This window comes from Polistes dominula, unplaced genomic scaffold (assembly GCF_049000335.1).
Source record: "Polistes dominula isolate Pdom_NZ unplaced genomic scaffold, Pdom_raw_medaka contig_83, whole genome shotgun sequence".
Lineage (NCBI taxonomy): Eukaryota > Metazoa > Arthropoda > Insecta > Hymenoptera > Vespidae > Polistes > Polistes dominula.
In genome coordinates this window covers 2,222,757-2,238,698 of record NW_028301032.1, presented here as the reverse complement: position 1 = coordinate 2,238,698, position 15,942 = coordinate 2,222,757, and the positions used below count along the sequence as shown (strand labels likewise).

The following is a 15,942-nucleotide window of genomic DNA, read 5'->3' as shown; positions in this document are numbered from 1 at the left end:
AGTTTTCCACAAGACATTTTATTATCAAATTCGATTATTCTAACTCCTAACGTTTTCTTTTTTAATAATATATATATAATGAAATGTTTCTATATATATTAACTTGTATGTTCCAGTTTTAAACACGAGATTTAGATTGGGGTGGTAGCTACTTTTCGACGTTTCGAGACTTCTCTTCATTAGACGACATATAACTCAACAACGATACACGCGATGCAACATGTTTTCGAACCGAACTATGTGTTTCACGAGCAAAGTGCTAGCTCCGCAAGTGGCACCCTTTATCCGGCTTCTTCTAACAAAAGCTAGTCAGTCAGTCAGGCTTTACTTCGAAACTGCTAGCTGCACTCTAATGTATAATAATAAAAGAAAAAAATAAATCAGATAGTTAAGAAGGTTAGAGTAATCTAATCGAATCAATTCTATGGAATTATTTATAATTTTTTTTATAATTTATATTTATTTTTATAAGAGAGAAAAAAATAAGAGAGAGAGAAAGAGAGTAGAATCGTTTTTCTGAAAGTCTGTTCGGTAATTGCGATCCAACGAATAGGAAAATAAGGGAAATTGGCGAATAGCAGGGAATATATCTTTGCGATGACGTCGAGAATAGCGAGTGAAAACGGGGAGCCATTAAAGTTACTCGATCGCAAGGTCCCAGATGGGACACAGGAATTCAAAGAGCGCGATATTCCGGACTTGCAAACGCTTCGGTGTGCTGTGTATGATCTGCTAAAACGAGCGTTACATTATCGAACCAACGAAGAAGGTGGGTTCTCGTCATCGATCCGACCAATTTCCTTCAGCCTGATCAAACGATTTAAAACGTCTACAAAAATATAATCCTCTTTTCTATTCAAAAATTTTCAAATCAAACTCAAAACACTCATTTTCCAGTTAACACCTTGATATTGGTGTCTAACACCAGTTATTGTAACTCAACAACACTTGCTAAGTTCGAAACAAAAACGATTAGAGTTAAACAAAAGATAAAAAAGAAAAATAACCCTAGAGAGTGGAGTTTTTGTAAAAATAAAAAGGAAATTCGTAAAAGTACGAGTGACTCGTTTTTCTTTTTTTTTTTTTTCAGAGAAATATCATTGGGTTCGAAGAGGAGCTTATTGGTAGGGGTGGTTTAGTGAGATAGCTACCGATATAGGGAAGGGGGTGGTTTGTTATATAGTATAGCATCAGCGAACGAAAACGCCTGGACCAAGATCTATTGGAGTGATTGGCTGGGGCATATCGTAACCGTCGACGTTCGCTAGTAACCCAACGATACTAGCTAGCTAGCTAGCTAGCTAGCCGTTGCATTTCATTCGAAATACTGGCTTAATACCGACGCGTACCACCGTACCAGACAAGCACACACAATGGAACGACCAATCCTTTTAATAGATCCTGATCAAAGACCATGTACTCTTCGTTCTCTAAGTATCACACTGCTGCTACTGATGCTGCTGATGTTGCTGCGTGAGGGATACTCTCTGAGCATTCTCTCAATGTGCGTTCATGTGTTCGTACTCTTTACCGCGTTAACTATAACACGATTCATCCAGTAAAAATTTCTTATCAAAGGTTACTTTATTATTATTATTATTGTTGTTATGCGTTCGTTAGGATTATTAGGTAATAAAATCAATAAAGAAGATTACAGGTAACACTTTTATAATAGTTTTTATACAAAAAATTGTGAAGATCTTTTGTACAATACTGGATAATAGTTGATGAAAATGTTTGCAAAATTAAATTAATTTACAAAGTCATGAGCTTTGGGTTGTCATATAACATGGTATTTTATATGAAATATATATTTAATGTGTTATAGGAGTGTTAACCTAGATGGCGCTGTATTACAATTCAATTATTTCCATTTTATTCACGTCACACGTGGTTACTAATTTACTAAATACTTTAGAATCATATTAAATCAACATTTTTATAACAAAACCACAGCAACGCTTTTCCGAAGCATCCTACTATATATATATATATATAATTTCACGATGCTGATTCGAAGAAGTGGAAGAAGAATAAGAAGAAGAAAAAAGGGAAATCGAATAGGGTTTTCCGGTAGCATAGAGATTGTGAAAACTTCCGTTACTGGGGGGGTGGTTGTGGTGATGGTTACTAGGGGGAGGTCAGCATCTGGAATAGACGACGAATAGGACGCGGAGAACTGGAAACTAGGAGGGAAGATGAGGGAAGAAGAATCGAAACTCGACGAGTTCGGGGAGTCGATAAAGCTATTAGCATTTAGACGAGCTGTCGTCGGAACACACCAGCTAGCTAGCTAGCTACCTACCTACCTACCTACCTACCTTCTATCTTTCTCTTTCATTTCTCTACCTTCCACGTCACGTATCTCGCTTCATCGCTTTGAAAGACTCCTCCCTGAGCCGCCTAGTATATATATATATATATATATATATATATATATATTCGCAGCGAGCATTACTAATGTCTGCTGCTGCTTCTGCTGCTGCTGCTGTAGCTATTGCTGTTGCTGCGTCAAGCAAACATCATCCTCTCTTCTCGTATAAAACGAAATCCTTAGATCTGTGAAAAAAAACGAAACAAAAAAGAACATTCGCAACAATTCTTTTAACACTTAGGCACGTTCGAAGAAGTGGTAAACTTGGTAAATAAAAAAACAGGACTTAAGAACTATTAAAATAAATAAATGAAAGAGAAAAATTCATCATTAATCAAATGATGAATCAAAAGTTCATGAATTTATTGTATTATAAATTGCATGAAACTGTGGGATTGTTTTATAGTAAAAAATATATTTTATAGATATAAAAAAAATACACATTAACATTATGGAGGTAAGATTTACCCTAATAAACGTTTAGCAAGTAAAAACCATCATACTGAGAGAAAGAAAATTCATTTTTTCTTGGACATTTGAGGACTAAATTTCCGTTCTGCAAACGTCGTCATCGTCGTCGTCGTAGTCGTCGTAGTCGTCGGTATCTTTGGCAAGGATACCCCATTAAAGGCATCTCTCTCTCTCTCTCTATACATATCTCTCTCTGGTAGCCGTGAGCCAGCAGCATCAGCATCAGCAGTAGCAGCAGCAGCACCGTTGCCGTGGAAACTCAGCCCCCCCGACCACTTGCGTATTCGCGTACGGTTCGCGGCCGACACGTTCGTGTCTCTCCAACGCCGAGTACCTCACTCTACCCTACCTACCTACCTACCTATCTACCTACCTACCTACCTACCTACGTGTATCAACTGCATTGGTATGTACACACACACTCATATATCCCTAGATGTAGTAGGAGATCTTTTAGTTGTGTGTTACCACACACGATTTTCCCCAGATATATAGAAAACGTTAACGTTGCTGCTCTACGTTCACATAGAACGTGCTAGGGGTAAAACGTAGTCTCCTCTCATTCCCCAGTCCACCCCATTCCCTCCTTCATGATCGTAGCCGTCGTCGTCGTCGTCGTCGTCGTCGTTGTCGTCATAGTCGTCGAGAAGGTGGCACAGAGGGGTAAAAGCAAAGAGTAAGAGAGAGAGAGAGAGAGTATGAGGGGAAGGACAAGGACAAGGAGAATGAGGAGGAGGACTATGGGACGCACACATCGTTCTATACAGCGCGGCAGCCGCTTCAGGCCGCTGAGGTAGGTAGGGGGTGAAACAACCCTCTAATAGCCGGGGCGGCGCCTACATCCAACCCTAATAGCCCTATCTCACCCTCGCCACCTTCTATACTCTCGTCTCGCTCAGTCTCTATCGTACTCTCGGTTTACACACTATCGTTCTCCCTCCTCCTCCCGATCTCTCTGTCTGTCTCTCTTTTAGTTTCATCCCTCTCTTTCTTTCTTTCTTCTTTCCCCCTTTCGTTCCCTTCTTCTACCCTGCACCCCAACTCATTCTATCTTTATCTCTCTCTATCTCTCTCTCTTTCTATCTCATCTATCTATCTGCCTCTGTTTTTATCCCCCGCTTTGGTTCACTCTCTTCTTCCTTCTACCAGCCCCCCCCCCCAACCCGCCCCATTCCTTCGTTCGAAGCTCGGCACTCGGCTGTTTGTTTATTCGATGCCTTTTCACTCTCTATTAGTCTCCCGCGCTCCTACATTTTCTGATTAGCCGGATGTCGCGCGTATACACGCTTTACCTAACTCTACCGTACCCGATTCCACGCGGCGGCTTTTCTTTGAACCGGAGGCAACGAGGAATGAAGACAGAGAGAGATAGAATGAGGGAGTGAGTGAGAGAGACTCATCCGATCGATCGTGCCATCCTCCACCTCCACCTCCTCCTCCTCTTCCTCCTCTTCCTACTCTTCCTCTTCTACCACCACCACCACCCTTCCCGTTTTCCTGGCTCTCCACTTCCTCGTGCTTCTCTCTCTCCTTCTCTTCGTACGAGTACGAGGACGAGGACGAGTACTCGTCCTCGTCATCGTATAGCGGAGTTTCACCCTCTCCCAACCAACCCGTCTGCTGCCCGTGACCGAACCAACAGAACGTTCCGCGTGCACGCGTGCGTGTGCGCGTTTAACGATTCCAGTTTTCGTTTCCGCAATGAACGTACCCGGTATCATCCTCCTTTTTATATGGGGAATGGTCAATCGCGCGGTATCTTTTCCGTTACTGTACTTATCGAGAAAACATACAGACGAAAGTCTTTCTAATTTTTTTTTTCTTTTTGCTATTTTCGTTTTATTTTTAGTTTCTTCTTTCTCTTTCTCTCTGTCTCTTTTTATTTTTTGTATAGATTTATGATTTTTAGTCCCCCTCCTTTCTCTCTCAATTTTTTGTATTTTTGTATTTGTCGCGTTTATTTTGTATTTTTTATCGCCAATTTAGATTTAATTATTCAGAGGTTATGTGTGTGTGTGGGTGTGTAGGTCTTTAGATACTGGAAATTTTCAATAGATAGCGCTGTATTGCAATTCAATTTTTTTGGGATATTTTCAGGTTCTACGTTTTTTTCAGATTTACATACGACATAACCTTACTTTTTATATTTTTGTGTGTGTTGTTAACTTAAAATATAAAGGATAGTTTTTATCGCAATTATTTTGTATTTTTTATCGCTAATTTAAGGATTTAATTATTTACAGGTTATTTCGATATTTAGGTATTGTAAGTTTTAGGTAAATGGTGCTGTATTTTATTCATTTCACACGTAATTACTTATTTACTAAATAGTTTAGAATCATATTAAATCAACATTTTTATAACAAAACCACAACTACGCATGACCGAAGTATAGATATATATATATATATATTTTTTTTTAAATTTTTTCTTCATATACAAGTAGTACTTTAATTACAGTATTGCACATACCATGTCCGCGTATACGTACTGTTGTTTCACTTAAGTAAGTAAGCAAGTAGGTAAAGAAGAAATGAATCCGAGTGGAAGAAAAAGTTTATCATCAATGTAAATGTTGTAATTTATAGAATCTTCCATATCTTTCTTACGATAATCTTTCGTATGATAAAAAGGAAAAAAATAAAAAGCAAGAAAGTGAGAAAAAAAATGGATGAAGAAAAAAGGAGAAAAGTATTGCCGGCCCTTTTTTTACGCGTTGCGGTTTTTTCACGTGCGGTTTCATTTACCCAGGCGACAATATCACTAGATATATCTACCATCTATCTCTTTTCTTTTTATTATCAACCATCTTCTTGTTACTATATTCTTCTTTCTCTTTCTCATAGGAAGAACCACATCGTCGTCTACGGGCCGACACCATCCTCGTCCTCATCCTCATCCACATCCTCATCCACATCCTCATCGTCCTCTTCTTCTTCTTCGTTGTAGTCGGCCTCCTTCCTTTCACGTTTTTCGCGTTTCTTTGTTCAGGTTTCTTTCTTTCTTCCGCGTTTATAATCATCGCGAGCGCAAGAACTCCATTTCGGTTCTCAAAAAGGAGGAGGGCTGGACGGAGGGAGGGAGGGGTTAGGGAAGAGAAAGAAAAAAAAAAAAGAAGAAAAATGTAAAGGAACGAAGAGAAAGAGATGGAAGAAATATACTCTCTTACCACCCTCCCCCTTCCCCTCCCCTCCCTCTCTCTCTCCCCCTTTCAACCCTCCACCGTTCTTCCCCTGTTTCTTGCTCGGTTTGCCAGAAACGGAGCGAAAAGCAAATCCACGGAGGAAATACCCGAGGAAGATGCTGCTGGTTGGTCTCTAGACGAGAATATTACTCTACGTGATTCTCTTCTGCGTTTATAACACTCTCTTTATAAATGTATGTGTGTGTGTGTGTGTGTGTGTGTGTGAGAAATATTTGTTTGTTTTGTATGTTACGTGAGGTATTTTACACATGTGTGTATCTGTGTATTTGTGTGGAATTGTAGGTTGGTTCTCTTGCTTGTTGTATGACAAGACTCTCTTATGAAAGGTGTAAAAGAAAAAAAAAAAAGAAAATAAATAAATAAAAAGAGAAAGAGAGATAGAAATACTTTGTAGTGGGCGTATGCAATCTGGTCGCCTGGATGGTCAAAAGTATCCCTTCTGGTTTTCCTGGATCATCATCTCATCGACAAACGTCTCTTGACTTTGGTTGGCTTAGTTTGGGTTGGGTTGAGTTAGGTTAGGTTGGGTTGCTTTACTTTGCTTCGAGATCGTTTAGATTTCCCCGAGGTGTGTTGCCACACGAATCGGTAAACGGACGAATCCTAAGCGTCGGAACGACGTGTACTGTTCTTTTATACAGCACGTTTTCCTATCATTCTGTTGTAGAGTCAAAGATAATCTGTAAATATATTTTTCTTTCTTTTTTTTTTTTTTGGTATGCTTTCTTTTTATTAATTTAAACAAATATGTTTAGTATCAATGTAGAGTATTATTTAATTGTAGTATTGTTCTTTTTTTTTTTTTTTTATTAGGGTGAACCAAGAGTTCGTGAGTTGATTGCATTTACAAATTGTTTTTAAATAAAAAAATTACCGATTATAAATATTATATTAAAATAAATATTAAATATATATAATAATTATATGAATAACCGACTGTTCTTTTTTTTTTTTTTTTTAAATTTACTTTGAAAATATTAATAAAACAAAATTGCACTGCACTGTGAACATTTGATTCATCCTATAACATTGCTAAGAATAAATAATTGTAATATTTTGCAAAAGGATCGTGAATTTATTTGAATAATAACACAAAGATATATAGTTTTATCGTTTAAGAAATGAACCGATCCCAATTGTAACCAACAGAGAGAAAGAGAGAGAGAGAGAAAGATCATGGAGAAGATGTTCTCGTTCACCGAGCCCAGTCCTTCTCGGTGGGTACTCTCTTTGTTAAAAAAATACTCCTTTCTCTATTTCTTTCCACGAGTGGGCCACCACCACCATCACCAACACCACCACCACCACCACCATCGTCGTCGTCGTCGTCGTCGTCGTCGTCGGTTTTTAATTGCATTTTATTCTATTTATTTGGTTTTTTTTTTTCATTTTTTTTTATTTTTTATTTCGTTCTCCCTTTTGTGCAACCATTCATGCGCTTACCCATTCTCTTTTTGATCTCTTCCCTTTTTTCTGATTCTCTCTCTTTCTCTCTCTCTCTCTCTCTCTCTCGTTCTATTCCTTCTTTTCATATTTCTGAATGGATTCGTGTAATTGATATTTCTTGCCATCATTCGTCTTTCATCGTCGGCTGGTTATACTTACAAAAGGTACCGTTCGCTTGATTAAAACGAGCTACGAACGAAAACCATTGCCATTTTCTTTTTTTTTCTTTTTTATTCCTAACCTTTTTTTCTTTTCCCATAACTAAAGTCCAAACGGAGACGTTTAAACATTTTTTCTATGATTTTTATTATGAACCCTAACACAGATAAAATATTTTTTTGAGAAATGTCAAATATCTCATTGAATTCATCATCATCCTCATCATTCATTTTTATTATTATTATTAATTGACATTAGAAACTCAAAAGTTCATTGCAGCAAATATCAAATCCCGCCCAGTGTTCCCATTCCTGAGCTTGACCCTGTCCATTCGCGGTCTTCGTAGCCCATTTCTTTAAGATCCCGAAACAATATTGTCCTCCCATCCACGTCTCGGTTTACCCAGTGGTCTTTTCCCGTTGGTATACCGATCAGTATTTTATGCACCGTTCGATCCACCCCCATGCGTGCCACGTGACCTGCCCATCTTAATCGGTATGATTTTACGACGTTAATGATGTCCGGTTTTGTTGTACAGTCAGGTGTACTTCTACGTTATGGGGTTTTCTCCGATTCGGCTGTTTCCTCATCGCGTTTTGCACCCGAAAATTTGACGAACAACTTTATTTTCGAAAAGCTTCAATTTCTTTTCGTCCCGTGACGTAAGTGACCACGTTTCGGTACCATAAAGGACTACTGGTAGGATGATTGTCCTGTATATCCTGATTTTGAAGCACCTAGACAGCAACCATGAGCTGAAACATTATCTAAATTGATTGTTTTCTTAATTTCCTTCGTTTATGTTCGATCCTAAATACTTAAAGTTGTTGACCCATTCAAAAATTTGATCCCAAACGACTAGACGCACATTCTGAATTCTATATTTGGATTTTTTTCCATTTTACTCATCCATTTTAGGATTAGAAAAGATAAAAACAGACTGGAATAGTGGGGATAACAACGGGAAGATTAATCTTTCGTGTTTTCTTAAAATACTCTCTTCTCTTAAGAGACAATAAGCTCGTAAACATAGTAAAAGAAGGGTCCAAGTGCCTATGGTGGTGGTGGTGGTGGTGGTGGTAGTTCGTCCCTTTCGAAACCATAGAGGAAAACCACAGGAAGGCTACTATTACTCGCGAGAGTCGCCTAATTCGACGACCACGATCGTCCTTAGGGAATAAGTTGAGGGCTCCCTTCGTCCATTAACACGTTCTCTTTCTCTTTCTCTTTCTCTTTCTCTTTCTCTTTCTCTTTCTCTTTCTCTTTCTCTTCTAACCACACGCCTTGTCAAAATTTAAATTCTAAACGATAGTAACGCGAAAACGCCATTATATTGTACTTTACGTCAAGGGACGAACTAATTTCTTTTAACCCCTTCCCCCTTCCTTTACCTTTTTTTTTCTTTGTTTTTTATTTTTATCGTTTAATAATTTGGAAAAATGTAAAACGTTCATCTCAAACATTTGCAAAAATACCAAATTTTTTGTTAATAACAATTAAAAAATATAATTTATTTCCCTTTTTTTTTTTTATATTTTGTTGGGACAAACTAAAAAATTCTTCAAACAATCTGCGCCGAAAAATCCGGTAAGACGAGTGTAAACAGTGATACGAGGAAGGGGTGGTGGTCGGTTAAAAGAAAATTAAACAAAAAACACAAACACCAGGGTTTGGTCATAAGAATCCTTTTTTTATTTTTTTTTTAATTCCCGTCGTTTACTGTGAACGGGCGTCACGTAATTAGTCGCCCTTTTTACCGGAGTTTAATATACCCAAGGCAGGCAGGAAGGTGTGTAGGTAGAGGTATAGGTAGGATAGAATAGGTAGATATAGTTAGACAGACAGACAGTGAGTCCGGTTAACTTTTTTTTTCTCCTCTTTCCCTCTTCTTCTTCTTCTTCTTCTTCTTATTCTTAGCGCCTCGTACCCAACCACTACCACCACCACCACCACCACCACGAGTTTCAGTACTCAACTCCTCGTTTAATCCCCATTGCCATTGTGTTTCTCCCTCGAACACCAGAACCCAACAGGGCGACAGTAGCAACAACAGTAACAGCGATATCAACCCAGTAAACTGGTACCAGAACTTACAATCTCCTCTCTTTTTTTTTTTTTTTTTCTTATTAAATTCTCAGCCCCTTTTTTTTCTTCTTAATCGTTCCTCATAGTGGTCCCTTTTAATTTTTTTTTATTGCATATTTCAATGACAAAAAGTTATTAGCATAATTGTCGTGTTTTTTTATGTATCTCAGATTATCCTATCATTTTCTATTAAAAAAATACAAACGAATATGAAAATTATTTCATCACCCTGTATGAATAGGGTGTCTCATATAACAGTATTGACGATTTTTCAAGTACTTGCGACAATCTGACAAAAAAATTGTTGAAACAAAAGTTCATCTGTCTTTGATTGACTATCAATTGCAATAAATGAAAAATAAAGAATGTCTTTTTTTAAATGTATTTTTAAGGCTACTTTAGTTTTTTTTTTAAATGACACCCTATATGTTTGATCTTACAGTATTATAGTCCGTATTAATACGAATTCAGTAAACTAGTTGAAAAATCGTGAATACAGTTATATGAGACACACTATGTATTGACTCTCAAGCATTGACTTGTTTCACTTGATACTATAAGTAAGTAGTACAAATCTGGATTATCTCAAACAACAACTCTTTCTATCACTTTTTTCTCGCCAAATTCGAATTGACGAGACCTATAGTAACAAGTAAATTATTGTATTTCGAAACACATTCGACGGATTGACCAACCGATTACTACGATCATTTACGAACGTTGCCAAATAGCTAAGCTGATACATAGGTATGAGTAAACATACGTATACATATATACAAACCAATTTGAAAAAGGGAGAGAGAGAGAGAGAGAGAGAGAATTGTAATCTAGTTTCGATGTAAAAGCCCCATTTGATAAAAATCGATGACGATCAGATTACTGACGCGATCTCGATAGATCCTCGATTCTTTCTCTCTCACTCACTCTCTCTCTCTCTCTCTCTCTCTCTCGATTCATTTCGTTTGAGTGAAAATTTTGACCTGGTGGACAATTGGGTTTAACAAAAACAACAACAAAAAAAGATTACTAATTTGTTCGTCAATAAATTAATTCGAGTATACGTTTTTTTTATTATTACTTTTTTTTTGTTTTTGTTATTTTTTTTATCGTTTAAATTTATCAAATGCTATCGTTGTTTCCATACCCCCACTTCCTCCCTTTCTTCATCACTCGCAGTATAAGATGGTTTAATATAATCCCTGTAGACATAGAATTTTTGTTTCGTTTAAGAAAATATTTATTTTTATACTACAATTATTCATTCGTGTGAATGAAAGCAAAAAAATATTTATTTATTTATTTATTTATTTATTTATAATTTATAAATGTACCTTAGACATATGATCTTTATGCAAAATTTGTAACATTAAGATGAGATCCTGAGAAATATTTGTATAATAAAATATACATAAATTATTATGTAGGATACATTAAAATCTGTGCACAGGATCTTAAGGGTTTAACTTAAACCCTCACCCTCACCTTCTCCACCCCCCCCCCCCGAAAAAAATAAATACCACAATTTAGAGGATGTGGAAAATTAGTGAAATTTCTCAAGTTACGAATAAAGGTGAACGCTGAAAACGCTAGTGAAACGTTCTCTAAATATATATACATACATACACACACACACACACACATTGTACATATATATATATATATGGATGTATATACATGGGTAGATGTTTAAGAGTTTCGAAATTCGAGGATGATTCTCTCGCGGAGGCGTACCGCAAAATTCTGTTCGCAACCACCGACCGAGAGAGTTGCGTTCATCGATTGGCCATCGAAAGCGGGAATGGGTTTGCTTGCTGACTGGGTGCACACACAACGGTGGACCAGCAAAAGAGTAAAATCGAGCGAGACCAGTTCGGTGGCGTTTCGAACCGACGGCAACAACAACCAACCAAACTATTTGGGTCCAATAGGGGTGGGTGGGTGAATAGCTTTTGGAAGAAGTTTCAAGTTCTCTCGTATCCGATCGGACGTTTCTAAAAACGTTTCTCAATTTTTAATGAAGAAGAAAAAGTAGAAGAATAAGAATATATAAAAGCGTGCGAAAATACTATACACATGTGTGTGTGTGTGTGTGTATGTGTGTATTGCAACATATTGAATCTTTGGTAAAGCTTTTCTCAATGTTAAGAGTATAAATTTCACAGCGGGTTGGCCGGTTGTCGATTTATCGTTGCTCGACCGACCGGAATACATGATGAAGAAAAAAAAATAGAAAAGAAATAGAAAAAAGATAGATAGAGATAGGTTTGTAGCAAAGAATAAAATAGAAAAAAGGTGGTGTTTAAGTATAGGCAACGATTGAGTGAGTGAGTGAGTGAATGAGAGAGAGAGAGAGAGAGAAAGTAACGTAAATTTGTTGTTCCTGGGTTCATAGTTAGAGACACGAGAGAAGAGTAGTTTGCTCGATGACTATAATGGGGACCCCCCGCGGTAGCTTACCTGCATCATCGACTAATCACATCGGATAATAGGGAACACAATGGCTGCCTCGTGAAAAGTGAAGCATACCCACCACTTACCTTCTTCCTACCCCTCGTCCGAACCCTCGATGGTCCACTACGTGAAATCTCACTCTCACTCACTCAATTCACTACTGGACAGTATATGTGTATGTATGTGTGGGTATGAAATAGAGAGAGAGAGAGAGAGAGAGACGATATAATCCTCTTACACACCGAGTACAAAGTAAAATGCAGACGGGCGCACAGCTAACGGTGGCGTATTCCTGGCCCTTCGTGTTTCCTTTACCTTGGATATATTACGTGCGTCGGCACGAGAAAAAGAAACAAACGTTACGAAATAGAATAAAGGAAGGAAGGAAGGAAGGAAGATCAACAAAAAAGTTATGAAAGGAACAAATTAAAAAGATAGAATGTGATAGTCTATGAGTGTGATCAAAAATTCGTCCCTTGCATGAGAACAAGAAGCAAATGATTGCAAATTTTATCGATAGGTGGCCTTTTAAACTCAGCAATGACTTAATTGCAAATTCAATAGATGAATTGAAGTTCCAAACAATAAAATATATTAAATATAATTTTAGTATATAAAATACTCAATATTAATTTACTAAACAGAATAGAGGAAGTTCAATTGCTAAAAATTAGCCCTTCCAGTTTTCCTTATTGTTTGATAAAATTCATCTTCTTATCTCTTTTTCAATCTTTATTTTTGTGGTTGTCTTACAAACCCTCGTGGATCTTTTAAACGAGCACCAATCTAAGCCGAATTCTCCGATCACGAAACTCGGACTAGGATCGAAAACTTAGCCTCAGTTTCTTTCTCTATCTCTCTTTGGTTGGTTCCGAAGCACCGGGTGCCTCGAGGAAGAGGAAAGACTACTAGTGAAGTAGAGATGGTAGTGGTGCTAGTCTTTGTCGAATCTCACCGAGTGAAACACGAGCTCCTCGTACTCGAAAGGCCGCACTCTCTCAATATAACCTCGTTATACTTGCTCGAAGTAGGTTTACGGCTCTCGAGGGTCGCCTCCGATGGTTTCTCGTTACCACACTCTTCTTCTCTTTCTCTCTTTCTGTTGGTTGTTATACGAGTAACGTCTAAAGATAAAGAACAAAGATAAAGAAAGTTAGACAGATAGATTACCGTGATAGAAAAAGAAAAAAGGCCACTCTTTTCCTTTGCCCGTTACGTATAATCAAATCTTCTTCTTCTTCTTCTTCTTCTTATTCTTATTCTTATTCTTTCTTCGAAACAAACTCTTTTCGCGTTTTTGACCCTTTTACACACATACTTTTTTATCCCTTCAACACTTCGAAGAAATATTTTATCTCAAAGATGGAAAAAAACGAAATAAAATGAATTATTTTTTAGGTTGTATATGTTACATGTGCAAAAGTTCATATATCAATGAAGAATCTTTGAAGTTTTTATAATAATATATATTAATTATTTAAATATTAATGAAACTTCTTTTTATTCGCGTTTATTTTGTATTTTTTTTTTCGCTAATTTATTTAGAGGTTATCTAGGTATTTAGGTATTGTAAGTTTTCGATAGATGGTGCTGTATTACAATTTAATTATATTATTATTTAAAAAGTCACAGCAGCACGTGTGACTGGACCATCCTAGTATATAAATATATTGACACAGGGTCGGAAAATATATTTTCTCGAGAACGATTTCTGAGACGAGATACCACAAGAAAGTGAGAAAAAAAAAGTTACAATGAGAAATAAAGATAAGAGAAAAGAGAAGAGAAGAGAAGAGAAGTAAAAAGCAACCAACTGAGGCGTGGTCGTGTGAGCCCAACCGCTGAGAATCCTATTGCATAACTCTCTTCCTTTCTCTCTCTCTCTCTCTCTCTCTCTTTAATATACGTTCTATTAAACAAACGAAACAAGGATGAGAGAAAGAGAAGAGTAGTATCATCGACTCTCGATAAAGGATCCGAACGTTCTCGCGAAGCTAATAGAGCGACGCGCGGATTGCTGCTGTTGGGTGGTGGTGGTGGTGGTGGTGACTTAAAGGGGGTGGAAGGAAAGAGGGAAAGTGAGATGAGGAGAGAGGGATAGGAGAGAATATCTAAAGAGTGGGAGAGAAGAGGAGAGAAGCAATAGATTAGGTGGGTAACATCGCCTGATCGTGGACGAGAACGACGGGTATAGACTCGCGGCAGGCAACTAGCGATGTATCGCAGGAATAACCCGGGAGAGGGAGAGGGAGAGAGAGGGATGAAAACGTAGAGTAGTAGTAGTAGTAGTAATAGTAGTATGGTGTAAAGAGACCATGGAGAAAGTGAGATAGAAAGCGTGGAATAAGGTAGACTTGGTAGTGGGGTAGGAGAAAACGAGCGAGTGAGTAAAAGAGAGAAAGAGAGAGAGGATAGAAATAGGAGAGGGAGAAGGGAGTTCAGGCTATAAAGGCTAATTGGTTAAAAGCTCACCGCTGGCTGCAGGCTTAAATCAAGATCTTGGAGTGTTATAATGGATAAGTAACACGGCGTGGCAGGGGCACCACCACCCCACCAGTAGCAACAGTAGAAGCAGAAGCGGGTTGTGGTGTTTCCCTCTTTCGAGGCTCGTTCATCCCCCTTCCTACTACTACTCTACGTTAACTCCATTTTCCCCCTCTAATATCTGTCTCTTTCTCTCGTTGGTATAACTGGTAGTAGGTAGAAAGGCCCTGGCAGCAACGTTCGTTCGTCCCATTCTCTCTCTTTCTCTCTCTCTCTCTCTCTCTTTCTCTCGTTTCTCTAACCCCTCGTACTCGATCACAGAGTTGGTGTAGATAGAAACGCAGCAGGCAGGCAGGCAGGCTGGTACGAGAAGGGGTAGGAGGAGGGTAGGAGTAGTATCTTCGGATTTAAGGACGCGAGCGAGTCAGCGATTGGCTCGTAACACGAACTACCCCTCCGGCAGGGTGGTGGGACATGCTAGGCATCGATCGCGTCTCCGCCCTATGAGGAATCGCTGGAGCCAGCCGCATTCGTGCGAATATACTCCCGGTGCTCCGCCCCTCTTGACGCCACAACCCTTCGACCTAGCCGACAAGCTCGACTATCGTGTGGCTTATACCCCCACCCCTATTTCTCCACCCTTCGTCTCTCTCTCTCTCTCTCTCTCTCTATCTCTCTCTCACTCTCACACTCGATTTACGCAACCACCACCACTACCAGCAATAACAGCAGCAACATCAGCACACCATCATCATCCTTGTAGTCGTAGAATCGTAGTCCTCGTTGCTACCGCTACCACCACCCCTATACGTCGTCAGAGTACCACCCCTTCTCGTTACACCAACACCACTTCCAATAATATCTCCGTCAACGGTAAGAACCTCCGAGCGTGACTCCGCGATACTTCTCTCTTTCTCTCTTTTTCTATCTATCTATCCATCACACATACACGTACACACATACACAGATTATTTCCACCCCTCTGCGCGAGCTCACGAATCGTTCGCACTCCCGAGCCAGTCTCTCGCGTGCGCGGCTGGACGTTCGCTCGTGTGCGAAAGTCAGAGAAAGCCTACATTGATGCGATTTTCCTGCGGTTTTTTTTTACCTTCAACAATTTTCCTACCACCCTCTCTTTTTTTTGTTATTTTTTTGTTTAAACCTAAACGTTAGAATAACCATAACTCGAGCTATCAAAACACACGATCTAATTGTCCTAGCTTAGTGTTCTTACAGTTTAAATTAACTTAAATCCACTTGCATTTTG

At 38.5% G+C, this 15,942-nt stretch overlaps 1 long non-coding RNA gene across 2 annotated transcripts; it reads right to left on the bottom strand.

Annotated features, from left to right (window-relative positions):
- Nucleotides 1-2,582: 2,582 nt before the first annotated feature.
- LOC149031900 (uncharacterized) lies at nt 2,583-15,555 on the bottom strand. Of its 2 annotated transcripts, XR_016177179.1 has the most exons (4): nt 14,664-15,555; nt 13,147-13,315; nt 6,438-6,730; nt 2,583-6,162 (listed from the first exon to the last, which is right to left on the bottom strand). It is a non-coding gene; the product is annotated as an uncharacterized LOC149031900 (long non-coding RNA). The 2 variants fall into 2 exon arrangements; XR_016177178.1 differs by having other exon boundaries at nt 13,147-15,555.
- Nucleotides 15,556-15,942: the final 387 nt, after the last annotated feature.